The sequence below is a fragment of the Bubalus kerabau genome, chromosome 6, assembly GCF_029407905.1.
Source record: "Bubalus kerabau isolate K-KA32 ecotype Philippines breed swamp buffalo chromosome 6, PCC_UOA_SB_1v2, whole genome shotgun sequence".
Taxonomy (NCBI): domain Eukaryota; kingdom Metazoa; phylum Chordata; class Mammalia; order Artiodactyla; family Bovidae; genus Bubalus; species Bubalus kerabau.
In genome coordinates, this window is record NC_073629.1 from 34,490,340 (window position 1) to 34,516,454 (window position 26,115).

Sequence of the window (26,115 nt, forward strand, 5' to 3'; positions counted from 1 at the left end):
GTAGGCCCTTTGGGGGAATGGTGAAAACCATGTTGAATATTCAGGCAGCTACGGGAAGGATGGATATGGATATGAGACAAGAGTGGCCAGAAGCAGAACGCTGGCTAGAGAGCTGCTGTTCTAAGTTAGCTTCAATGTGAAGATGACTTGGCTATGGATAACACCTAGAAAATGGTAAGGGGTGCTCCAGCTAAGAGACGTGCATGCATGCACGCTCAGTCTCTTCAGTCATATCTGACTCTCTGCAACCCTATGGACTGTAGCCTGCTAGGCTCTTCTGTCAATGGGATTCTCCAGACAAGAATACTGGAGCCTTTCCCTTCTCCAGGGGATCTTCTTGGCCCAGGGAGCGAACCCACCTCTCCTTATGGCTCCTGCATCACAGGCAGATTCCTTATCTCTGTGCCATTGGGGAAGCCCCCAGCTAAGACAGCCTTTAGAGGAAAAGTCGATTGGATTTAATTGTGATATGAATCACAAAAACAAGTGACTAAAATTGACCATCAGAGCAATTCAATTATAATATTCATCTGGAAAGGAGAGAAAGAAGGGGGGGGAAATCATATGGTTAGTTTTGAGTCAATGAATTGGGGAGAAGTTTGCAAACACTTTTTCTTTCTACTCTATAGTTAGCTATTTCAAAAATACTCTATAGTTCATTAATGCTTGTAAAACTCAAGTTTACAAAGCAAACATACATTTGGCCTTATTTTGCCTTCACAAAATCCTATGGTAGATGTTACTAAGCACCAGATATGAGGCATTATAATAAAGTAGATAAAAACATGGCTCTGGTGTTTGAAGTCTGGCTTACTAGCTGTGTGACCTCTGGTAAATCATTTAACCTGTCTGTGCTTCAGTTCTGCATCTATGAGATGGAGGTGATAATGTGCTCCCTGTCACGGTGCTGCTTAGTCATATCACTAAGAACCTGTTACTGTGAATATAGGAACTTCAGGACTTGCAAAGTTCTCTTCCTTTCTTACCTGACCTTCTTTGACGCTCATACACTTGTCACACACTCCCTTTCAATTCACACTGCAGTTACCCACGGCCTGCCCTGGTACTGTGTGCCGCACGAGCCCACCTCCATCTGGAAACCCTGGTTCAGTCAGGAGAGTGATGGTTCCTGGGTGGTGAGGCTGAAGGCTCAGCCTGGTCTTTCAGAAGGAAGAGGATTGAAGCTGCTGGACCCTGGAAGCATGACAGGGGCTCAGTTCCCATGCGCTGAGCCCCATGGCAGCCCCTCTGCTTAGGGCAGCTGAAGGACCTATAGTGCTGTTAAATAATTAGTCCAGGGTGACAGCCCTGAGCCACACCTGCCCTGGGTAACCAAGGTGTGTGGTCACCTGGCCTATGAGGGAAACTTTTTCTCCCCAGACCAAATCTCTGTCTCCCCAGCCCAAAGTCTTTGTCCCACATCTCAGCCTGACACTGGCCCTCTGTGCTTCTATCACATATGGGCACTTGCAAAACGCCATGATAGATTCTGCCCCGGCCTGTTCTCCTCAGTCAAACCACTGGGGCATGCATGGAAGAGGGACAAACGATGTAGGAGCAGAAAGTAGAGACCACTCAGCTGTCAGAGCTCCCAGACAGACATGGGGCCAAGGGGAGGCTGGGGCTGGAGGGGAAGGAGAGGACCTCTGGGAGATGGAGGTTTGAGGGAGCAATCTGAAGGGGTGTCTGAGGAGGGACAGGGCATGGCAGGAAAGCAAAGGAACGGCGTGTGTGCAGGCAGACACAGAAGCGGCTTAGGCCCACAACAGAACTGGGAACAGCTATGTGGTGCAGTGGAAAATCCCAGCCAGAGGCAAGAATTCCATTCAACAAATATTTATGGCACCTACTCAGTGCAATGGGGCCAGACTGAGTCACTGGGCACGGCCCTGTCCTGGCACTACTGCATGGCTGACTGAGGGACCTCAAGGGCCACAAGCGCAGACGAGGGGCTTAGAGGGGGAGCCGGAGCCAGTCCTGGTGCTGAGGACCACCTGCCTTTAGGCAGTGCTTCAGCCTTAGGGGGACCTGAGCCCTGTAGCCAGCTGGAGCCCCACCCACTGGCAAAGAACTACTGAGTCACAGATCACTGGGGCTACTGCCCAGGCTGATGGAGGGGGACCCATCAGATTTATGGGGAACTGAATCTCTACCATAGTACAGCATGGGGCAGGCGCCACAAGAAGAAGCATCAACAGGCCCTTTCCTTCCTCCCCACCAGAGGCAGCCCCAGAGCTGAGGATGCTGAGACTGGGGTGGGAGTGGGGAGGGGGAGGGGCAAGGGAGGGACAGAGTTCTGTCTGTCTCTCCATCTGCTGCTCACTCTACTGTTTCCTCCATAGCCCCACAGTTCCCCTATGTCTCTAACCCACTCCTAGCTTCACTCACTTGCTGCCCCATTGCCACAGGGTCCCTGTCCTGCATCCTGCCCTGCCCTACCCTACACTGGCCCTGCCTTGTCATGCCTCATTGTCCCAGCCCTCATGACCCAAAGACCAGAAGTAGACCTAGAAAGTCCTCCAGTTCTAGATTCAGACTTCTGGTTCCTTTGCCCCCAAGCTCTTCACAGCAGGCCCCTGAGACTCTGGGAAGGCAGCAGCTGATCCCAAATAAACTGACCCCATGGAAAGTATGGTAAAAGTAAAAAACATCATCCTCTACCTGAACACTAGCCAGCCTGGGTGAGAGCAGCCATCTATGACCACTCCCCAGGAAATGGCAACCCAAAAGGTCAATGCAGAAATGGGCTCCTGCTGAGGTGCTACCCCAAGAAGGCCTCAAGTTTGCAGAGCTATTGACAGCTTGCAAAGCACAGTCACAGCTGATTTTTATAGAAACCCCAGAGTCACAGTGATCCCATTGTACAGATGAAACTGTACAATGAAACTGAGGCTCAGGCATATTAAGTGCTCAGCCCAAACTTGGCAGCTAAGCAATAAAACTTGGACTGGAACTCAGGCCTGTCATATTCTGGTCCTCACATTCTACATTAAACCAAGATTCTTGCTCACTCTTCACCTGACATCAAGTCCAGATGACAGGTTGTGATAGGTGGTGATTCCCTCCTCACCTAAAGCAATCACTCCTGCTTATTCACATCCTAGCATTCATCACCCTGCAAACATTCCCTCCTTGTGCCTCCTTTAGTTACCCTCACCTAAGTGGGCCCCTGCCCTTTGCCCAGAAGGTTCTTTCCCATTTGCTCCTTGAAACCAGTCACCACCCTTTTTTTAGGAAATGTCACCTCCTCTGTGAAGCCCTCCCATCATGACTGAGCAGAGCCACCCCCTCTCTGCAGGCCCCCACATCTCTCTGTCCCTGGACTTCTGCAGGCTCTGATGTTAACCCACCATGAGAGAATCACCCATCTGTGATGTGTGCCCTCCACTCCCCCCACCAGCACAGAAGCCCTGCTCTTTGTTCTCAGTGGCTGCTGGTGAAAGGAAGAAAGTAGGGAGAGAAGAAGGGAAGGAAGGAAGGTTGGCTGTCCAGGGAGTCTGATCATGTGTCTGTTAAGAGGGGCTTGCATCAGGAGGGCACCCAGTCATCTTGAGAGAATGGAGACGCCTAGGTCAGGAGAAAAAGTGACTTCACTGGCCCTTGAGCCACCCAAGGGTCACATGTCCTCCTCATTTCTGGCCCTCCCCCGGGAGGACATTACTCAGCAACTCCTCAGCCCCACCCACTCCTGCTTGCTTTACTCAGGAAACAGACATCTCATGCAGTCATCTTTCCTATCTCGGTGTTTTTTTTTTCCACTGACCATGGAATCTCCCTAAAGCCACCTTCTCCCTCACCCCTGTCCATGTCCCCCACTTCCAGAAAGGCAAAGGGGACTCCCCAGGAAAGGTCTATCAGGCCTCCCTCCCACTCTCAGATGGAGCCAAGGGAGCAACCAAGCCTGAAGCAGGGACTCACTCTGACCTTTGGAGGCCCACGTTTAATAAAGACAATGGCACCAGTGGTCCTCCTGCCCTCCCTCCTTTGAGCCAAGGCCCCACACCCCAGCTCCCTGCTCTAGAGAGCCAGCCCCCTCCAATGTGGGGCCCTCAGAACACAGCTCCAAGGAGCCCCAAGAGAAGGCTACCCCAGCTTGTTGTCCAGCTTGGTGTCAGAGCCTCTGACAGCCCCAACCTGCAGCGACTGCAGGATTCTACCATTAGAATCCATTCCTCAGATGGAGCCCAGGCCTTCAGCTACCTTTCTGGGAAAGCCAGCTGATCATGGTTGCTTATTTAACCTCTTTGCAGAGCCACTTGGCAGAGATGGAGTCTACCAGAGAGGGCAGGTGTAGAGGAGGGCGCTGGCTCCTGGCCACAGCATCAAGATGAAGAGTAGCTCCAGGATTCTCAGGCTGGGAGAGCCGGAAGCCAATGTTCTGTTGACCTGAGAGAGAAAGGAAATGAAGGCTTGACCTCCCAGTCCTGCTTTGAGGCACCCCTGGAGGTTTGGGCCAGGGGCAGGGGGGCAGGGCGTAACAAAGTTGGCATTGAAGGGGTTAACCTGGGTTGCCCAGCCTCTGTGCACAAACGGGCTTCTGAAGCTGTGCCTTCTTACTGTAAGTAGAGGTAGAGCCCAGGCTGGCCTGGAGCATCTCAAGCCACAGCCTCCCCGAACTGGCTCCTGCCGCACTTCCCCACCTCCCAGCCCCCTCACACCCCCACCCTTCCTTGAATCCTCGTCCCAATCCCAGGAAGCCATTGGTGCTGGCACGGGACCCAGGCGACTGACTCATCCACAGGACCGGCGGCTGCCCCAGCCGCACTCGCACCAGCCACATCTGCTCTCTGCGCCTGCTCAACTGTCCAGCCAAACTGGCTCTCCCACTGAGGCGAAGGTGAGGCCCGGCCCAGGCCCAGACGACGGCAGGCTGCGCTTTGGTCCCAGCTGCTCAGAATTCTTCCATGAAGTGTGTGGACCCCACTCTGACTGACACCTCCTAACTGTTCTCCACATGCCACTCACGGCCCCACTTGGCCTCTGTGCCCAGGCCATCAGGCCCAAGAAGCACATGCCAAACCTAACTCCTGACCAGCTACAGAGAAGATGAAAGACAGGGCCACATGGCAGCCCCCAACTCATCCCCTTAAAGGCTCTCCCCATTGCCCTGGTACCCAGGCTCCTAGCCCTTGACCTTCCCCCATTGTCTATCCTGTCTTCCCTCCCCTTGGTGTTCCAGAAGCTGGCCTCTTTTCCCTACTGGGCACATTTACCAGCCTCCCTTCCTGCTGGCAAGTGGGATGGTTTGGAGCTGCCGAGATCATGATGACTTGATCTCTTATGGTCTTACATGCAAAGGCCAAAGTGTTCCATGACCATGTGGGTCCCTCAAAGCCATTGTCTAGTGCTGGGGGAGAGGATTCTTCTCCTGCACCCTCCTCATCCTTAAGGCCCATGGTCCTCCCGGCAGGGGAGTCAGGGTGCAACACCCATCAGAGTTACATCTGAGGCTTGGCTCTCTGCTGACTAGCTGGTGGCTCTGTGTAGATATCCTGCCAGTATGGATGTGGCTGTGATTTATTAATACAAACAGCAAAGGCTTTACCAAATGGATGGGAGGCATGTCCATCCTCCTGAGGGGCAGCTATTAGGTGGTCTGAAGGAGAGAAGAGGAGTCTGTCCTCTCTGTGCACAGAACCAGCTGAAATGGATCTGCCCACCCAGCCTAAAGGGACACATCAGAGCCAGGCAGCAGGTCTATGCCCAGACGAAGGTCACAGGACAGGGACAACACTGGGAGCCCTTGTTCCTGGAGACAGATGCAAGAAGATACAATCTTTTAATTACATACTCAGGCTTCCTGGGCTGCCGGCCAGGGTACACTCAGCCCTCAGCCTCCTCTATGGGCCCAGCAGGAATACTGCCTCCCTCTGCCCTGACCCTCTCTGGGGAAAGAGGAATCCAGAGACCCCCAAGACAGAGGACAGGAGGCAGCAGGCCTGCCAGGGCTGGACTTGGAGCTCTGGCAAGTTCCCATCACAACATACCCACTTGGGCTCTGCCAAGACCTGGATGGGGGACAGGGAGAGTGCTGCTTCCCCAGGACAGCCAAAGCCTCTGGTCCAGATTCTTCAAAGGGCCACTCATCAGCCTACTGGATCCAGGCAGTTCCCAGTGTGTGAAGCAGCCCTGACTAAGTACAGAGGACTGGCTCCATGTATCATGCAGGTAGCCTCAGTTGCTCAGGCATGTCCAACTCTTTGTGACCCCATGAACTGTAGCCTGCCAGGCTCCTCTGTCCATGGGATTTTCAAGGATAGAATACTGAAGTGGGCTGCCATTTCCTCCTCCAGGGGGATCTTCCTGACCCAGGGATTGAACCCACATCTGCATTGACAGGCAGATTCTTTACCACTGAGCCACCTGGGAAGCCATGTAGGCACTATGAGGTGAGAGCTAAAGAGGGGGATCCATCGTCTCCCACCCAAGGTACTCAGAAGTCTTCTTATGTGCTATTTTTGCTGGGCCAAAAAAAAAAAAAAAAAGCCAGACCTGATCAGTTTGTGATTGACCCCTTTAGCTGATTTCCTTTCATCTCCCAAGGATCCCAGCCTCTCTGAATCCAAGTGAATAGGAGTCCCTCTCTGGTGGGTCCCAGGGAGTGGGGCTCCATCCTTCGCAGCACCTGGTGTCCTGTCTCTTTAAGACAGGCAACAACTCTGAGATGGGTAATCTTTAACCCCTATTTAGCTAGTAAGGGAACAGAGTCTAAGTGAGAGGTGATAACACAAAAGTTCCAGAACATGAGGGTTGGATTTTGCTGTTTAGGGTTTGCTCTCTCTCTCAGGAAACTCAGGAAACCAACTTGGATTTATAGAGCAGTTATGCATTTATGAGGGGCTTTCCCATGTCAAAGCACATCTAATCCCTTGGCTTAGAGAGGGGAAGTCTGGGATGCAGAGAGAATAATGCCTCATCTCAAACCTGGGAGAACCAGGACTGGGGACCAAGTCTCCTCACTCAAGTTCTAGGTTCTGTTCATCTCAACTAGCCAGGCTGGCCCTGCACTGATGCAACTGGTGTGGGCACTGGTCCTCTTCGCCCACTCTGCTCAAGGTCACCACCTTGGCAAAACCCCCAGCAGACAGAGAAGATGGATGGCACTAAGGGAAAGAGTGTGCTGGGCGTTGACCTCTATGCACCACTGTGGCCCCAACCATGAGAAAGCTGAATGGCTCCTCTGCTGGTGAGGCCCAAGTCTCAGGCTAGGTCCTGCTCAAGACAGCTCACTTTACACAGAGATAAGGACTTGGTCACTGGTCAGATTAGCCTCCCCACTGCTGCTCCAGCCAGCAACATACAGTAGGAGGGGAGAATACATAGCCTAGAGCCTTTCATCCTGGGCTCAAACCTCAGCTCAGCTACCTGATAGCTGTGTGGCCTTGGGCAATTTCTTAACCTCTGTATGCCTCAGGTTTCCCATCTATAAAATGAGAACATTTAAAAAAAAAAATTGAGAACAATAATGCAGTACCTACCACATAGGATTCTCACAAGAAGTATATAAGTTAATATTCATAAGGTGCTTAAGACAATGCCGGGCACATTGTAAGGCACATTGTAAAGCAGTTGATTTATTACTATTAACTTATTATTTTATGTCCCAAGAGAGACTATGAATATTAAAGCAAGCAAAACCGTAACACCCTTGAAGAGTTTCCATGGGAGGAAGGGAAAAGGCCTGTTATGCAACGGATGCAAGGGACTGTCACCCTCCATGGGCGAGTGGGTCATCAACGGGGTTACATCAGGTGGAAATTGCCATTAATAGCAGTTCCTTCTGGGGCCAGTCACAAACCCACAGAGCACGAGGGGGTGAGAAATTTTACTATTGTAGGAGTGAGAAATGTTACTACTGGGCACAATTCCATTTTTAGAATGTGGGAAGTTATTTTGAGCAGAGGGTTGATGTTTGTTATTTCTTTAATAGCCTCTGCACTCTAACAATACAGACAAGTAGGGGCTCTGACTAGAAACCAGGGCACAGTGGGGAGCCTTGCTGTGCTTCTAGGGTTGCTAGGCAACCCCTCTGGCCTCCCACCCCAGCTAAGGCCTAGTGGAGAGCCAAGGGTGCTCCGCAAACCCCCCACAATCCCTCGTCAGGAGTGCCAGAGCTCTTCTGATGCTTCTGGGACTCTCTCAAGGGTGTCTAGAGAAAGCAATCGCCTACTCTTTTCAGACTGAGCAGTGTCTAGTGAGGCAGGCAGATCTGCAGGGAAGGGCATTTGGTACAGTTACAGTTATGCTTCTCTTTCAAAAGTTATGTTGGTTTCCTATGGCTGCTGTAACAAACTGTCATGAACTTGGTGGCTTAAAACAACAGAAATCTATTATCTTATAGCCCTAGAGGTCAGAAGTCCAAAGTCAGTATCACTGGGCCCAAATCAAGGTTTCCATTGGGCTATGCTCCCTCCAGAGACTTTAAGGAAGAATCTGTTCTTGGCCTCCTATAGCTTCTCATGGCTGCTGACATTCCTTGGCTTTTGGCTGCATCACTCCAGCATCTGCCTCCATGGTCACATTGCCTTCTCCTTTTCTATCTGTGTCAAATTTCCCTCTGCCTCTCTTGTTATTGCACTAAGAACTTACCTGAATAATCCAGAAAAGCATCCCTCCACCTAAGAACCTTTAACTTAATCTTACATCCGCTAAGAACTTTTTTCCATATAAGGTAATGTTTATAAATTTCAAGGAATGAAGATCTGATATCTTGGAGGATCATCATCCAGCCACTGGGCTTCCCTGGTGACTGAGTCGGTAAAGAATCTGCCTACAATGCAGGAGACCGCCTATAATGCAAGAGACGCGGGATCGATCCCTGGGCTGGGAAGATCCCCTGGAAAAGGAAACAGCAACCCATTCCAGTACTCTTGCCTGGAGAATCCACTGGACAGAGGAGCCTGGTAGACTATAGTCCATGGGCTTGTAAGAGTCAGACACGACTTAGTGACTAAACCACCACCACACATTCAGCCTATTATCCAAGCCAATGTCTTCCACCAACCAAATCAGATAGCAGGTTGCCACTCAGCCCTGGCGTGCTGCCCTATCACTGTCTCCTTGGCACCAAACACCAGGGTAAGAACAACTGAAAACTCAGCACTGATCTGAAGCCCTGTCCATCCTGGAGGTGCTTTGTATAGATCTGCCAACAGGCCAGGCTTGGAGTTTCTGGGAGGAATGGGGGAGTTGGACTGCACACCCAGGCAATGACAGCTCCCTTGAGGCCTCTAGTTACCACAAAAGGAAACAGGGAACTATAGACCAAATGCCAGGATCGTAAGAATTCAATAAGGACATGAAAAAAAATAGAAAATGCTAATCCTTCAGAATGCCAGCTTCTGGAGATTAAAAAAAAATTGCCGTGTAAAGTGATCTTCTTTCTAGAACTTTTTCTATTCAGATAGAAGCATATACTTATAATTTTAGAAATCAAAAGTGGGATTATACTACTCATCCTATTCTTCAATCTGTTTTTTTTTCCAATAAATGAAATATTTGGGGTGTCTTTCATGGCAGCCCATGTAGTGTTTCCTCCCTATTTCTAAAGGCTGCTGACAAAGGACCATGAGTAGTTACCCTATTCGTGGGCATTTGGATTGTTTTTGATTTTCCAGTTGAAATAAATGTGGCAAGATAGTTCAGTGAGAGATTAATAGCTGACTTGCCAGCATTGCTACAGGAGGCTCCCAATGATGGGGAGGCATTTTTCGCTCTCCTTCACACACCACCCCAACACACCTCAAAGTAATCAAGCCTTCGGTGAAAAAAATCTAGGGCTTCCCTAGCTCCTAGGAAGAATTAATCGGCCCTTGTTTTCCAAGACTGAGCATCACAGAGACAAAGAACCAGATTGTCAGAGAGGAAAGGGGCTCTGTGTTTGTGGGAGCTTCCATTGTAGGCACACAAATATCTCCTCTCCATCTGGCTTAGACAATAGAGAGAACGTATTGCTTCCTGTGTCAGCGAAACCTAGGGGCTAAGTGGGATTCAGGTGTGGTTTGATTCAGAGGTTCTCAGTAGCCTCAGGCTCTGGTTCTGTTTTCCTATGGTTCTCTTGACTCAGTTCTGCTCCGTAGGTTAGCTTTGTCCAGAGAATCATTTTTTTCCCTTATAGTGAAAAAACTTAGCTCAGGGCCCACATTCACTCATGACACTGCTCACAGGAAATGTCTCTGTCCTGGTCTCTGTACAGTAAAACTCCTGAGATGCATCTTGACTGGACCAGTTTAGGTCATGTGCTTACTACTGAACCAATCACAGTGATGGGAAGGTGGAATGTCCTAACAGATCTAGTCTGGGTCATGTGTTTCCAGAGAGTTTAACCCTCTGAGGTTATAGAAGCAGATGGTTTTCCCAAAGTCAGAGGTATTTTTCTAATAAAAATTAGGATGTTGGCAAAGGGGAACCAGGAGAGTAGAAACTGAGGAGAAAACCAACAGGGGTTCATGAATAAGGATGAATGGGTTCAAAGTGGTCCTACTTAGGGAAAAGCAAGTGGATTTTTGAACTGTATAAACCCCACACCCTGGTGTGAATCCCAAGGGGGTAGAGCGCAAGCACAGTGTAAGAGGAGCAAATTCATACCACTTCCCCTAAAATGCACCATAAGCATCCTGATATGTGAGCATATACCTGAATGTAAGGATGCTATGCTAAGTCGCTTCAGTCGTGTCCGACTCTGTGTGACCCCATAGACGGTAGCCTACCAGGCTCCCCCATCCCTGGGATTCTCCAGGCAAGAACACTGGAGTGGGTTGCCATTTCCTTCCCCAATGCATCAAAGTGAAAAGTGAAAGTGAAGTCGCTGAGTTGTGTCCGACTCTTAGAGACCCTATGGACTGCAGCCTACCAGGCTCCTCCATCCATGGGATTTTCCAGGCAAGAGTACTGGAGTGGGGTGTCATTGCCTTCTCTGGAATGTAAGGATAAATTCCTAGAAATAGAAATGTTGGGACCAAGGGCTTCGTATTCAAACTTTAATAGACATTGCTAAATTACCCTCCACAAAGGTTTTACCCATTTCTCCTTCCAACAATACTGCCTATGAAAAGGTCCATCAACCCTCTTCTTGTTAGTGTTCAGTTCAGTTCAGTTCAGTCGCTCAGTCGTGTCCAACTCTCTGCGACCCATGAATTGCAGCACGCCAGGCCTCCCTGTCCATCACCAATTCCCGGAGTTCAACCAAACTCATGTCCATCGAGTCGGTGATGCCATCTAGCCATCTCATACATACTAAATATTACCCATCTTTCTAATGTTGGCTATACCAGTGGGTCTTCCCTGGTGGCTCAGTGGAAAAGAATCCGCCTGCAATGCAGGAGATGTGGATTCGATCCCTGGGTAAGGAAGATCCCTTGGAGAAGGAAATGGCTACCCCCAGTATTCTTGCCTGGAGAATTCCACAGACAGAGGAACCTCGCAGGCTATAGTCCATGGGGTCACAAAGAGTCAGACACAACTGAGCGACTAACACACACAAAGAGTTAATTTGTTTTTTTTAAACTATAAGGTAGAGTGAACATCTTTGCACACATTTATTAACTAATTATAATTCTTCTTCTATGGATTACCTGCTCGTGGCCTTTGTTCATTTTTTTATTGAGTTGTCTTTCTGCTGTTGATTTGTGAAAGCTCTTTGTAAATTAGGGATATAAGCCTTTTGTTTAATCTGTTGCAGATATTTTCCCCAGCTTGTCCTTTGTGTTTTGACTTTTTATAGAGAGCTTTTGTTGTCAGAACTTTACAAATTTTGTGTGGTTCAGTATATCAGGCTTTTCTGGTTTTCTGCCTAAAAGGTCTCACTCCCCCTAAAATAACACACAATAAAACGTCAACCGTGGTTTTCTTAATGACGTCTGTGGTTTCTTTTTTATATTTAAGTACTTTACCTATCTGGAGTTTTAAAAATTGCATTATACATACAAGGCAGGAGTGAATTTTCTCTTTTTCAAATGGAGAGTCGATTGGAATGTAAGAACTCTATGAGATTCCAGAATTTTCATAACTTCTCTGCTGTTCTCATTTCCATGGAGTGATTAGAAGGGGTTAAAAGGAACTTGGTTGATGCTTGTTTTTAAGCTCAGGGACAGCCAGGAATGGGGGATGAGATGAGGCTGGGATACAGTCTTCAGACAAGGCGGGGAGGATGCAATCAGACCCAACCCAGAGGAGGGGAAGCAGCTGAGCTCTACAGTGAACAAGAAAGGAGGGCATGAAGAGTCAGGCTCCTCTTGAGAAGAGTTCAGGGACCAAGAGAATGACCCCTGCAGCATCCACCACCCCCTAAGCCCCATACCCATACCTAGAAGTCTTTGGAAATTTTGCTGCCTCTTTCCAATCTTTCCACCCAGAGATCTGAGCTCATTAGTGTGTTTGTTTCTTCCATGAGTATTTTTGACCACCTCCTCTGAATCCAAGAAAGGACCGCTATATCTGGTCTGATAAACGGAAGTTTGTGATATAACCCTGAGACAGCAAGGAGAATGCTTGCGGGGACTCTTCTGAGTTGCAGGAGGCAGGAAGTCATTTTACAAAAATTTCCTTTGGATGTGGTATTTAAAATGTTGTCCTTCAGATCTGAAAAAGTATTTCCCTGACTCCTAGGAAAATGAAAAGGGCCATATTATTAACACTTGTGAACACTCATGCCTTTCCTGAAAGAGCCATCCTGGTGTGCTACCTGCCTCGTTTGGGAGAGGTCAGAGGTCAAGAACACCCGAAGGGAAGGACACCACCATCCGCAGCCATCCTGGTCTCCGTTGCAGGGGCTGGAGGTCAAGGGCTCCAAGCAGCCAGCCCCAGCAGCTTTCACAAAAGCCTGTGTACATCTCTGTCCCCACATTGACCTGGAATCATCTTTTAGGTCACCCTCCCAATTGGAAGGCACAGATCATGCATCTCAGCATGGTCAGTGCTCCATGAATGGTTGAATAAACTAATGAGTCCATGACGGTGGAGAGCAGGTGGCTCTGCCAGTGGGCCAAGCCCAGCTGAGGACCATGCAGAGACAGAGCCCGTGGCAGGCAACGGATATCCGAGTGCAGCCTGTGAGGGAGCATGGCACCTTACCTCTGCTGCTTCACACACAGGGTTGGCTGAGAAATGCCATTGCTACCAAGTCCTGAGGCCATAACCCTCTCTTCCCTGGAAGAGTGACCTCCAACGGATAGCCCCTCACAAGAACGGCAGCCATTTCTCGCGCAAAAGCTTCAGCAAAGGCAAGCCCAATTCCCTGAGCCCTTTCCTGCTGACTCACCGCAGTCCCCCTGGGTCCGAGCTTCCTGCCAGGAGCCCAGTGGACTGGAGGGGAGGGAGGAAGGAGGCTGTGGACACTGCATCAGGACCCAGGAATGCTCTGCTGGACGGGAAGCAAAGACGACCAACTTCCTTCCCGGTTTCTGCTGCTCTGAGGGGTGACCAGAAAATGGGCCATCTGGAGGGTTGAGTGGACTCCTCTGTCCCTGATTCAGTCACAGCCAGGCCCTCGCCGACCCCCATTTCGAGAACAAGGCGCCCCCAGCCCCCTGCCCTGCCACTTGTGTTAAGCACATTTGGGACCTGCCAGGTCATTCCTCTGATTGCCGGCGACGGTGTGTGGTTGTGCCCAGTTGCCTACGAGTGTGTGTCCTCACCCGTCTGTGAGTGTGGCTGAGTGTGTCTGTGGTTGTATAAGGTGGTATGAGTCTGTGTGTGACCGTGCAGATTCAGAATCCCTGCATGTCACAGCATCCAGTTGTGTGATTACACGCAGATGAACGGGTGAGCGTCAGTGCCTGCGGTTAAGTCTCACTGTGCACTGTGTGTGTGTTCTCATGTGCTTGTGTGTCATGGTGTGTGAACGCATGGTCGCCTTTGGTGACATGTGACTCTACGTGGCTGTGTGCTGCTGACAGTCATGGTGTGTGACAGTGTGTGTTTGTGGACAGTTGTGTGTGACTAGGTGGGCTTCGTATGATTCTGCAGGCCCAGGGAGGTGAGAGGTCTGAAGCCCATATTTCATGGTAGGTGAGGAAGAGGTGTGTGTGTGTGTGGTGTATGTTGTGTGCTTTCTCTTTTTCTAGGTTCTACTCCTCTAACTTTTGAAAAGAAGTATAACTAGGTTCAGGATGTTCTTCCCTGGGTCACTGACTGGTCCTAGAGTGTTTTCTCGGAACAGGCCAGGCTCAGGAGCAGCGCCAACCTGTCTGAGCCCTCACGGCAGCTCCCAGTGCTCCCAGCGCAGCCCTGGCTCAGGCCCTGGCAGCTCCCCCTGCAGGGGCACAGCCGGCTTCTCTCAGCCCGGACAGCTGCCCCTAGCTCTCCCCAGACCTATTTTGAGTGCAAAAGTAACATTGGTACCCAGCTGTCTTTCTCTCCTTACCCTGAAGACCTGCCTTTAAGGAATTCACCCCCCACACACAGACTCCTTCAGGGAAAGTGGAGGGGGGTCTAAAGCAACTCAGATGAGGGACGGAGGAGTGTTTCAGACTCTCACAGGCCCTGACAGTCCTAGCCCCCAGGCTGCTGCCTGTGGCTTCTGGCCTCCACTTTTCTACTAAGGAGGGTGGGTGAACCTCCCGTCTAACCGGCCCCAGGACGGGTGACCTCGCCCACCACCTTCCACCCTCTGCAGATGGGCCTTCTGCAGAGACTCCAGCTCTTGGGGCCATGGCTCTGCCCAGAAATGATGACATGACCCCTCTGGTTTGTCTTCTACAGATCCGAGTTGGGCAACAGGTGCCCAGGTGTGTGAGCCTCAAACTGCTTCTGCCCCTGCTGGAAAAAATGTCTGCATTCTGGATTGGATGGGCTGAGTGGCTGCTCCAGTGCCAGGCTGAGGTTGAGCAAGGTGCCACCTCCTGAGTCAGCAGGAGTCTGGAGCACACCAAGCAGAGAAAGTCCTGGAAGCAGAGGTAGAGGGGAAGAAGAATTGAAGTGGGAACCAGGGCTCTATAGAGAGAACTGGGCCAGGCCAGGAGTGCGCTACAACACCAAGGTCCCCCCAGTGGGGAGAAGAAAACCCTGTTGAGAGAAAACCCTGGACCAGCAGCCCAGGATACCAAGGTTCTGTTCTAATTCTACTTCCCAGAGGCTGTGTGACAAGAGGAAGCTGCTTTCCTTCTCTGGGCTTCTGTTTATCTACCTTGAAGGTTGAAAAAACAGAGGAAATGAAATACGTAGAGCGTGGAGCCCAGAGGCAGGAGTAGGTGCTCAATAGACATGAGTTCTCTTCCCTTATCCTGAACACGGCTGTTGATCCCTCTCCAGGGGTCTAACTAAGGCACTTTGCAGCCCAGATAATCCATGTCTCTGAAGGAATCCCTCTTTTCTTCCCCCATTAACACTGGCAGGCTCAACACACCCAGATCCCAAAGAGACCCTGCTTGGAGTGGGCGAGGTGGGGTGGGGAGGGGAGTTGAACACTAAGAAGGGGAGGAAGCTAGGGGTGGAGGTAGGTGGGCACGCATGACAACAGGAGCTGGGGTCTCCCCATAGCAGGACCCGACAGGTGGCTCCTTGTCCTCCCTGACTCGGCTACTCAACCTATTCTTGTTCCCTCCCTCCCACCCACCACCATGTGCCCTCTGGGCCTATATAGCTCCAGATCCAAATTGTTCTGGTGAGTGCTGTAGCTCAACACTTGTGACACATTCAGACTGAATTCAACATCCTAAGCCCAACAAGCTAAGCACCGGAGGCTGGAAAAATTAATAAGATACACTACTGATCTTCCAAGATCTTTAAGCTACAATAAAAAGAACAGCTATTGATCATACTATCTAATGCCATTTGGCAAATTCAAATGCCTTCAAGAGCCAAACAGATTTTACAAATGGCTGAAGCAGTTGATGGACATAGTAGGGCCTGGGGGCCAATAATGGATCAACATTTGCTATTCCCAAGCTGGCCAAAGAAGAAACAGCTGCCTCTAGCTGCCTTTTATGGCATTTTCTGAGTTTTCACTAAGTGCCAGGCACTGTATGAAGTGCTGTTGTGCTTTCATTTAACTCACTCAAGAATTTTGACAGATTAGTGTCATAGGAGACAGATTCTAAGGTGATCCCATATCCTCATGTTCATGCCCTTGTGTAATCCCCTTCCCTCGAGTGTGGGCAGGACCTGGGATTTGTTTCCAATCAATGGAATAGCCATTATGCCAATATCTAACCAATATTGGCAAAGGGGATTGGATGTCCCTTCCATGATTACAGCATGTTACAAAGATCCAGTCTCACCAGCAGGCTGGTGCCAGAGACTTCCTCTCTCACTGACTCTGAAGACATAAGCTCCCTTGTCCGGGGAGGGCCTATACAGAAGTTCTTATGGCAAGGAACTGTGGGTGGCCTCTAAGTGCTGAGAGCAGCCCCCTGCCAATAGCCACCAAAATTCCAGTTTTTTAACCATAAGGAGATGAATTTTGCCAACAACCTGTGTGAGCCTGGAAGTGAACCCATCCTCACTGGAGTCTCCAGATATGAATGCAGCCCTGCTTGTCATCTTTTTTTTTCTTTAATTTTTTATTGCAAGATATTTGCTTTACAGTATTGCCCTGGGTTCTGCCATAGATCAACATGAATCAGCCACAGGTATACATATGCCCCCCTGTCCGGCATCTTGACTGCAGCTTCATAAAGGACCCAGCTCCCGACCCATGGACGCTGTAGATAACAAAGATGTGCTGTCTTGAATTGTGAAGTTTATAATAATTTGTTATGAAGTCCCAGAAAACATTAACGTAAGTATTATCTCATCTTACTAAAGAACCTAAAGCCCAGAGACTGATTGGAGTCTCTAAGGCACAGCAGGACCAGAGCCCCACCTCCAGCCTCTTCAGGCTGATGTTTTCTTCAGCCTGCCATGGCTTGTCATTGTTCTGTCAGTTTCTACCAAGAGACAAGAGGGGTAATCTGCACGGTGTGGATTGTAGTGTTGCTTTTCCATTTCAGTTCGCCAGTTTGCTGAACCCCTACAGTGTGCCCTGCACCGTGCCAGGGGTAGAGAGGTCAGCAGCACAGACACGGGGCCTGCTCTTAGGGAGAGGATGGAGCAGTAGAGGATGTAGACGATGGACAAGTGATGTTGGCGCGATGAAAGTTACAAAACAAGGAGGGATGGGGTGTGCTGGGAACACATCATGGGACAGCCAGCTTCAGCCAAGGGCTAGGGAGAGTCTCCTTGAGGAAGTGACGCTCAGGTCCCTCGGGGGTGGGCTTGGTAAGGAGTGTGCCTCTGCATTGCAAGTGAGTGAGTGGGTGGGTGAGCTTTCCTGAACGAGAGTCCCCAGGGAAGAGGCTTCTTCCAGCAATGTGAAATCACCCTGTCTCTGTGCACTGGCTTCCAAGACACCTTGTCCCAAGGACCCAGGGTCTCTTTGACTGGTCTGTGATGTCCAAGACCTCAGAGCATCACTTCCCGGATGTATCATGGTTGGACAGGGTAGGGGTAAAAGTTGCTTAATTCTCACTCTCATCCCTTAAACATCCTCAGATATCAGGCAGGGGAAGAATGACAGGTGAGGGCTGGAGGCAAAGCAGGCAGTTAGGGGAGGAGTGAAGTGTGAGCAGAGGCAGAGAAAAGAGTAGGAATTAGAAAGCCCACCTCCAGCCCCCATGGGCCCCCATCTCAGGGCGGGGCCCATGCTCAGTGATGACTCAGCAGACCCAGGGGTCCTTGCTGATGAACTGGCAGGATGGTATGGATCAGGAAGATCCTAGCAGGAAACAGGCAGCATACTTCAGTTGGACCATTAGAGGAGCATTCAGTAAAGAGATTCTTTTCAAAGGTAAGACCAGGGTGTAGGAAAGGATTGCAGGAACCTGGACCAAGGGCAGCCATCTATTCCACTGCTAGGCCTGCTGGCCTGGGGAGGTGACCAGAATGGTTTTGAATGGAAAGGCTGCTTGAGCATCTCTGTGGCCTCGGTTGTGGGCCACAGCCAGACTGTGGCAACCCCACAGGGAACATTAGTGGGAATAAGTGCCTTAATTCCCTCTCCTCTCTGCCTCCCATCAGCTGGCAATGCTCCCCACTGGTCAAAGCAGAAGGGAAGGGTACCCATCAAAGTGATTCCACAAGTGAGCATCCTGGGGCACCACAGAGCAGGGTGGAGAAGTTGGGGAGCAGACCTGGAAGTGAGAGGACACCCAATTCCAACTCCCCCCCTTCCCAGACAGCAACTCTGGACAAGCCCCTCAACTTCCCTGGGCCTCAGTTTCCTTCTCTGTAAAAAGGACAGTGAGTGTGCTTATGTTGTTCCAAATTTGAAGTTCAGCGATGAATTTAAGGATCCAGCTTGGAGCCCCGAGTACATTGACTGGCTGCCAGCACTTGGTTTCCAAGAGTCAGCAATGAGAACACAAAATCGAGGCCACTAAGGAGCCAGACTCCCCGGACATCCAGCCCAGAAACCCTGGACATCTGAACACCACACCAATGAGAGGCTTGCTCAGCAGCTCGTGGAGGCCCTCCAGGACTGGAACCCAGAAGCAGTCTCTCCGCGCGCGCGCACACACACACACGCACACAGTGGAGCTGTAGGAAGGGCAGTGTCTCACCTCGGCCCCTCTGGAGAGAAGCAGCAACAGGCTTGTCACAGCCCAGGTCTGCTCTCTGCATGGCTGAGGTCAGTGGAGGGACAGACAGCAGGGCCAGGCCTCCTAGCCCTGCCCAGAATCATGGGCCCAGCTAGAAGGAAAACTTAGCAGCACTAGTCCACCTCCTTGTGAAGAAATCCTCCCAGGCACCCTAGACACGTGTCATCTAGGTGGGACAATGGCAACCCACTCCAATATTCTTGCCTGGAAAATTCCATGGACTGAGGAGCCTAGGACTCGGAGCCTAGGACTCTTAGCCTACAGTCCATGGAGTTGTAAAGAGTTGGCCACGGCTGAGTGACTGAGCACACAGCCCGCTGGCAGCAATGGAGAGGGAGCTCACCACCTCACAGGGCACCCAGCCACCTGCCCCTGGATGTCCAGGCCCCTCCAAGGCAGCCCTTGGAACCTCAAGGTCAGACTCCAGACCCTCACCCCACCTCTGTCTACCTGAGATATCGCTTCCGTGCCCAGAACAAAGGTCCCTGGTGAAACCCGCAGCCCTCTGCCCTTTACTTCTTTATCACCCGCGTTTCAAGTTCACAGGAAGAGGGTTTTCAAAACATCACAGAACGGCACTGTGGTCAATTTGTTCAAAAGAAAGGAAACCAAAAAAGATCAAAGAACTGCAGGTGCAGCAGATTAAGGCCCTGCAGGGTGGGCAGGGGCCAAGGGCAAGGAAGAGCGTGCCAGCCTGCAGGGGAGGCCGCTGCTTGCCCAGACCCCCAGGGTAGGAGTGGGCGAAGGGGCAAGGAGGGGGGCAACTGGGAAATGACAGCAGGGCTGCCACGCGGCTTTGCAGGTTGAGAGGAGACAGCTCTCACGGCCCGGGTCCTCGCCAGCTCTTGTCTGCGCCTGTGACGGTCTTTTAAGTCTCTGCAACGCAGTGGCAAATTTCCTTTTTCTGAGCAATGCCAGCCATGTCTCTTGTGTTCCTGACATCTCAGCATCCTGAGCTCAGAACAGGAAATGCTAGTGTGCACGTCTCTGCTGAGACTGTCATTGAATTCACCAAGCTGCTATATTAAAGGTGTGCACCATGAGATTGTTTCTTTTACTGCTTAGACGTCCCTTTTGCTTCATTTTTCTGGTTTTCTTTCCCTTTATTTTATCTTGTTTATTGAGTGAATCTTTTTAGAAAAAAAAGTTGTGAAATGTTTTTAAAATGTGAAAAAGCAGAGGGATTATATAATGAGCATCCTAGTATCCAGCTTTATCAGTTCATAACAGATTGTCACATTTTTTTCCTCTTTTTGCTGTGGTACAATATACTAACAAAATTTACCATTTTAACCATTTCAATCTCTTTTAGAAACATAACATTTTACATACAGCTAAAGAACCTTTATGGCCTCTCCACCATCCCCTTCCCTTCTTCCCTAGAAAAGTGAAGTGAAGTGAAGTGGCTCAGTCATGTTCAACTCTGCAACCCCATGGACTGTAGCCCACCAGGCTCCTCTGCCCATGGGATTTTCCAGGCAAGAATACTGGAGTGGGTAGCCACTTCCTTCTCCAGGGTATCTTCCCGACCCAGGGATTGAACCCAGGTCTCCTGTATCACAGGCAGACTCTTTACCATCTGATCCACCAGAAATCCCACCATTCTGAATTTGATTCTCCTATAGAAATGATGCATGGATGTTGTAAGATAATCTATATAGTAGAGAAGATACAGAGCCAAAAGTAAACTTTCTCCTGCTTCCCCCAGCCTTAAAACTCACTTCCCTCTTGAAGTAACCATTGTTAAAACTTTCTATGAATCTTTCCAGGTGTCTTTTAATACAAATGAATATATTAGTTTGTTTTCTTTCTTTATACACATGAGCTTACACTATGCATAATGTTCTCCAACATGCCTTTCATTTCCAGTTATCACTGTTCCTTGGAATTTTTCTGTGTTAGTGCTACTCATTCTCCTGTGTTCTTTATAACAGCTGCATGAGATTCTACTTTATTTGATAGTTTCCCATGCAAGGGTATTTAGGTGGTTTCCAGAGGCTTAGCTATTCTAAACAAGCCTACACGGAACATTCTTGACATATAGTTTTGCTCACTTGTGGGAATACTGTATATCTGTATAATATATACCTAAAAGTGGAGTTTCTAAGTAAAAAATATTGAACATTTGACACCTCGAAAGATATTGCCAACCCCCTGTCTAAAAATGATCAGCTCAAACACCGACAAACTGCATGTGAGAGTTTCTCTCTCCCCACATCCTCAAGAACATGCTTTTTCATCCACATTTGGCCTTCTGTTTATTTTCTTCTGTAAGCTGTCTGCTCTTACCCTCTTTGAACCCTAGCATTTTATGGGCTGGCTTTTTACACTTGAATCTTTGATCCATCTGGAATTAATTTTAGTTGATATTCTTTTCAATGAACATCTATTGATGTTCCCACTCTGTAAATAGATTGAAGTACTGAGATAAAGGTGAATGCAGATTCCTCTCCATTCAACAGGCCACAACTAGCTGATTTTGCCTTCCCACTTAGAACTAGCAGATGTCGAGGCTCTAGGCTAAGAAGTGGACCATCCATAATGGAGGAGTGAACACAGAGGCACTGCAGACATCCAATCAGTGATTTGTTCTATAAACAGGCAGCAGTGGATTCAATCACTGGAATTTTGGTGTTTTTGCTGAAGAGATGTGTATTGCATGTGGGAAGAGGTATGTACACATGCTTGGTTGGTCAGAGGAACAGACTGTGGCAGAGAGGAAACAGTCCACCAAATCCATTGTCCCTTTTCCACTATGATGAACTTGAAGCTGAACATGGCTGCCCATCTGGGGATAGTATTTCCCACCTCCATGCATTTAGAAAGGGCCATATGACTGCATGGGCTTCCCCGGTGGCTCAGTTGGTAAAGAATCCACCTGCCAATGCAGGAGATGCAAGAGATGTGGGTTTGATCCCTGGGTCAAGAAGGTCCTCTGGAGAAGGAAATGGCAACCCACTCCAGTATTCTTGCCTGGAAAATCCCATGGGCAGAGCAGCCTAGTGGGCTACAGCCTGTGGGGTTGCAAAGAGTCAGGCATAACTGAGCACACACATGCACGCATGCACTCGTATGACTACATTCTCAGCAGGGGAATGTGAGTGGAGCTGGTATTAGCCCCTCTGGCTATAATGGTTTTAAAATTCTTTGACTCTCAACTACCAAGTGACAGGTGTCTATGACCGCTCCGCCTGAACCTGGGTGGTCTTCATCCCAGAAGAAAGTGGAAAGTCATGTGATTGTTGAGGCTATGGCATAGAAGACTGGGCAGCTTCTACCTTGTGGGAAGACTCGCTCTTAATGCCCCAAGTCTCAGTAAAAGAAGTCCAACTCCTGTGAGGACCCCAAGTTAGAGAAGCCACATGTAAGTACCCTGGAACAGGCCCCACTGAGCCCAGTCTTCTAGCCAAGCACCAGGTGAGTGAAGACACCCCCAGACAATTCAACCCCTACCACTTGAGTCACCCCTAGCCATCTGAGTCTTCCCAGATGAGATTGTAGAGTACAGACACAAGCCACGGTCCAGGAATTCTGCCCCAACTCCCAGCATTCCTCACAGACCCACAGAATCAATGAGAATAATGAAATAGTTGATATTTTATAGCACTATTTCAGAGTGGTTCGTTATCCAGTAATAGATATCTGGAACCAAGCCAAGACCAAGAAAACTCTTTCCCTTCCTGCTGACTCCAACCCAGATGTGGCAATGATCCATCCTCCACGACGCAGGTGACAACTCCTAGGACGACAGAGCCACTGGAGGAAAGGACCTGGGTCCCAAAGGATCACGTGGAGCACTGTTGCCAGCTGATAAGAAAAACTCACCTCAAGGGGTATATGTGAGAGAGGAACACTTGCCTTTAACCTTTAAGCCAGCAGTCCCCAAACTTTTTGGCACCAGACACCAGTTTCATGGAAGACAATTTTCCCACAGACCAGAGGGGATGAGGGGGATGGTTTCAGGATGATTCGAGCATATTATATTAATTGTGTACTTTATTTCTGATCTAATGCCACACTGACCTGACAGGAGGTACCTCTCCGCAGCCCAGAGGTTGGGGACCCCTGCCTTAAGCCAAACAAACAATGCATGCTGTACACAGGAAACGAACACAACATTGTTCATCAACTACACTCCAATATGAAACAAACAATGCAAAGATAGAGCAGAGAGCAAGGCACACCGTGTCTGGGGAAGAGGATGGAGGCAGGGGTCACAAGGACAGATCAAACCCCGCAAGAGAATACAATTGTTTATTTAATGATAGTTGTAATCAGTTCTTTGCAGAGATATACAGGGAGCTGTGAAAACTGTTCAAAGGGCTTTCGCCCAGTGTGGGTGGACAAGGAAGGTAGCCCTGAGGAAATGATGCTGCTTTGAGACCAAAAGGGTGAGTAGAAATTAAGTAGAAAGATGGAGAGGGAAGAGAGGAAGACTGCTAAGGCACCAAAAGTGGGTGGAACATGTACAAGGGCTCTGAGTCAGGAAGGAGATGGTGAGTTTGAGGAACTGGAAAAAATAAAAACCACCTTAGGCCTCATGGGTCAGGCTGAGGATTTCAAATCTGACCTCTAAGAAATACGAATTCATGGGATAGTTCCAGCAGGAGAGTGACTTGATTGGATCAGCCTCTGGAAGCTGAGGGGAAGACATGGGGGCAGGGAGACCGGTGGGAGGTAGATGAAGACCGTGTCTATGGTGGGGGCTGTGGGGAGAAGTGATTGGGTCTGATGGATATTTGGGAGGTGGCTGGTAGGGCTTGGAGGGTAGGGGGAGACAGTTGCAAGAGAGATGAATCAAGGATGAAACACCAATAAAATGATGTCTGGTCTATAAGTAAGTTATGATGTCATGGCCTAGACAGGGCCAAGTCCAAAGGCAGCTCAGATCAGAAGAGTGGGGATTGGACTTGTTGGTGGGTGCCTTTGAGCAAGCCATTTCCTCCATCTTTATAAATTGTCTATAACATGAAAACAACTTACTACACAGACCAGCTTTTGTGTAAGGACAATGGCTGCCTTCATTCACCCCAAAACACTTCGTGAGTGGTGCCTGCCATGTGCAGTAAACAAGATAAACACATAAAGTGCATGGTGTGCTAGTGACAAGGAGAGCAAGTGAAGTCGGGAAAGGACACAGAGGCAGAAGCAAAGTTTTACATAAGATGTTTAAGGCATACACTCATGAACAGGGTGTCCAGGACCTGTGGAACCTGAGTGAGGCTTTCCTCTGGAAAATAAACATTAAAACATCTTATTTTTTCAAATTTCACAAAACACATGGCTCTATGAATAGACTTCTAGGGCTTGGAAGGGGTAGGTATGAGTAAGGGGGCCCAGAGCATAGGCATCAAGAGTTTTCTCAGTAATTCCACCTCTGCTCATGAGTAACAGAGCCGTAGGAAGGGTGGAGGGTGACTGTGGGTGTCGCCAAAGAACCTGCTTTATGTGACTTACAGTAAGTCACTCAACTACTCTGACACCCAATTTCCTGAACTGTAAATGTCCTTATAAGGTTTTAAAGAGTAAATAAAAGCATGTAAATCAAATTTCCAGCTCAGTGTAATACGTGGTAGCTAATTATTTTAATTTTTATTTCTATCTGACACAGAGGGAGAACCATTGTCTGGGCTGTGGGAAGTAAGCAAAATAAAAAGAGGATTATGAGCCCACACTGCCCGTGAAGGCTGGGCTCAGTGGCTGCAGGAGGTGCGCACTGTGTGCGTGGTTTTGACCTGTGGAACTGGTGTGTGGTGATGGCCCTCCTGTGCTGCCTTCTGGAGAACAGCCTTAGGGAGACCACACGTCGAATGAAGTCCTAGCTGCCCCTAGGAACTTGAATGCATGAACAAGATGAACAGAAAGAAGGGAGGCTGAGCACATGGCTAACATTGCACAATAGTCGTCCTCTGCACAACGATTACAACTGTCTCCCGAGCCTTTTCTCTCCTGTGAACAAGGGCAACTCTTAAGGGAAAACTGATTGCATGGCTGCAGGAGAGGAGGCAACAGTCGCAAACAATAAAATCATTGCAGTGGGTGTTGGACAAGTAGGTAAGGCATGTGAAAGCAGCATTCTGGGAAAGTCCCTGGCTGATGAACTTGCCCTTGTGAATGCTTGGAAATGCATCTGCAGCATGGGAACATCTTTCTTCAGACACTTAAAATTGTGGCAGAGAACAGATCACCCTGTGACTATGGGGATAACCGCAGGAGTCCACCAGCGAGAGAGAGAGAGTCATCTCAGTCCGGTGCGGAGGAATGTTTTCTTCAAATTCATTATTCCTGCAATCATCAAGTACAGTCCCAATTGCATCATAAGTGAGGCTTCCAACCCAGTGGATATCCTCATATACATTACCTGGAAACTAAGTGGATGACTCAAGCACCATGTGATTGAAAGTGGGTGTCAAAGGTTTCACTATTTTATGGCTGAAAACTTGGCATTCATTCCAGCAGCTGTCATGGATGGATTTGGGGAGAACACGGTGACTCAAGTGTAGCTGTTTGGAGTAGAATATATGTGGCCAGCATTTCTGTTTGGGAACTGAGCCCAGAAATGGGAAAGAACAATAATAGTGAAAATTGGAAGGAAGAATGTAAGGTGGTCAGAGAAGGCAATGTCACCTCACTCCAGTACTCTTGCCTGGAGAGTTCCATGGACGGAGGAGCCTGGTAGGCTGTAGTCCATGGGGTCACTAAGAGTCAGACACGACTGAGCAACTTCACTTTCACTTTTCCTTTCATACATTGGAGAAGGAAATGGCAACCCACCCCAGTGTTCTTTCCTGGAGAATCCCAGGGATGGGGAAGCCTGGTGGGCTGCTGTCTATGGGGTTGCACAGAGTCAGACACGACTGAAGCAACTTAGCAGCAGCAGCAGCAGCAGCATGTAAGGCGGTAGTGGAAAGTGCCTGTGAAATCACCAAGCTAAAAGGGTAACCAACTGGTCTGTTGGTTGACATGTGACTGATCTCATTGAATCCATGGTGAAAAATCTATCCAGGATTCATCTGGTGTCACAATGGTGAAGGGGATTCGTGGCATTTAGAATGAAGTCTTCCTCAATCGTCCGTGTGTCCTTAATGCTCAGGGGTTAAGCAGTGTTATCAACCAAAAGCTGAAGGCTGATAAGGCTGCTCAACTCAAGAAAAGTGCAGATACACTGAGGGACATCCAGAAGGACCTGTAAGGCCTGTGGCTTCTGGGTTCTAAGCTGTAGAAATTTTAAAACTCCTATGTGAGGGAATTCCCTGGTGGCCCCATGCTTCAGACTCTGCGCTTCCACTGCAGAGATCACAAATTCGATTCTGGGTCAGGGAACTAAGATCCTGCATACTGCGTGGAGTGGCCAAAACATAAAAATGAAAATAGAAACAAAAACACTCCAATGTGATTATCCATGAGCCTTTGGTTTTCATCCATGTATATGGATCACAGTTTTCTTTTTCTCTTCCTAGATGTGTGAATTTGGGGTCAAAGAATCAAAGGCCATGCTTGTGGTTTAATGTTTGTAATAGGAGCCCTTGCTCTAGGAGTA

At 49.2% G+C, this 26,115-nt stretch overlaps 1 protein-coding gene and 1 pseudogene across 2 annotated transcripts in view; one reads left to right on the forward strand and one right to left on the reverse strand.

The window, feature by feature from the left end:
* Positions 1 to 785: 785 nt before the first annotated feature.
* Positions 786 to 25,767, forward strand: LOC129656419 (L-lactate dehydrogenase B chain-like; annotated as a pseudogene).
* The window catches only part of LOC129654995 (glutathione S-transferase Mu 1-like), a 114,728-nt gene continuing 92,845 nt past the window's right edge, over positions 4,233 to 26,115 (reverse strand). The window contains exon 8 of one of the 2 annotated variants that reach the window (XR_008715700.1): positions 4,233 to 4,386. The gene's annotated coding sequence lies outside the window, so the exon portion shown is untranslated. The remainder of the gene's footprint in view (positions 4,387 to 26,115) is intronic. The other variant, XR_008715698.1, reaches the window with a different exon arrangement.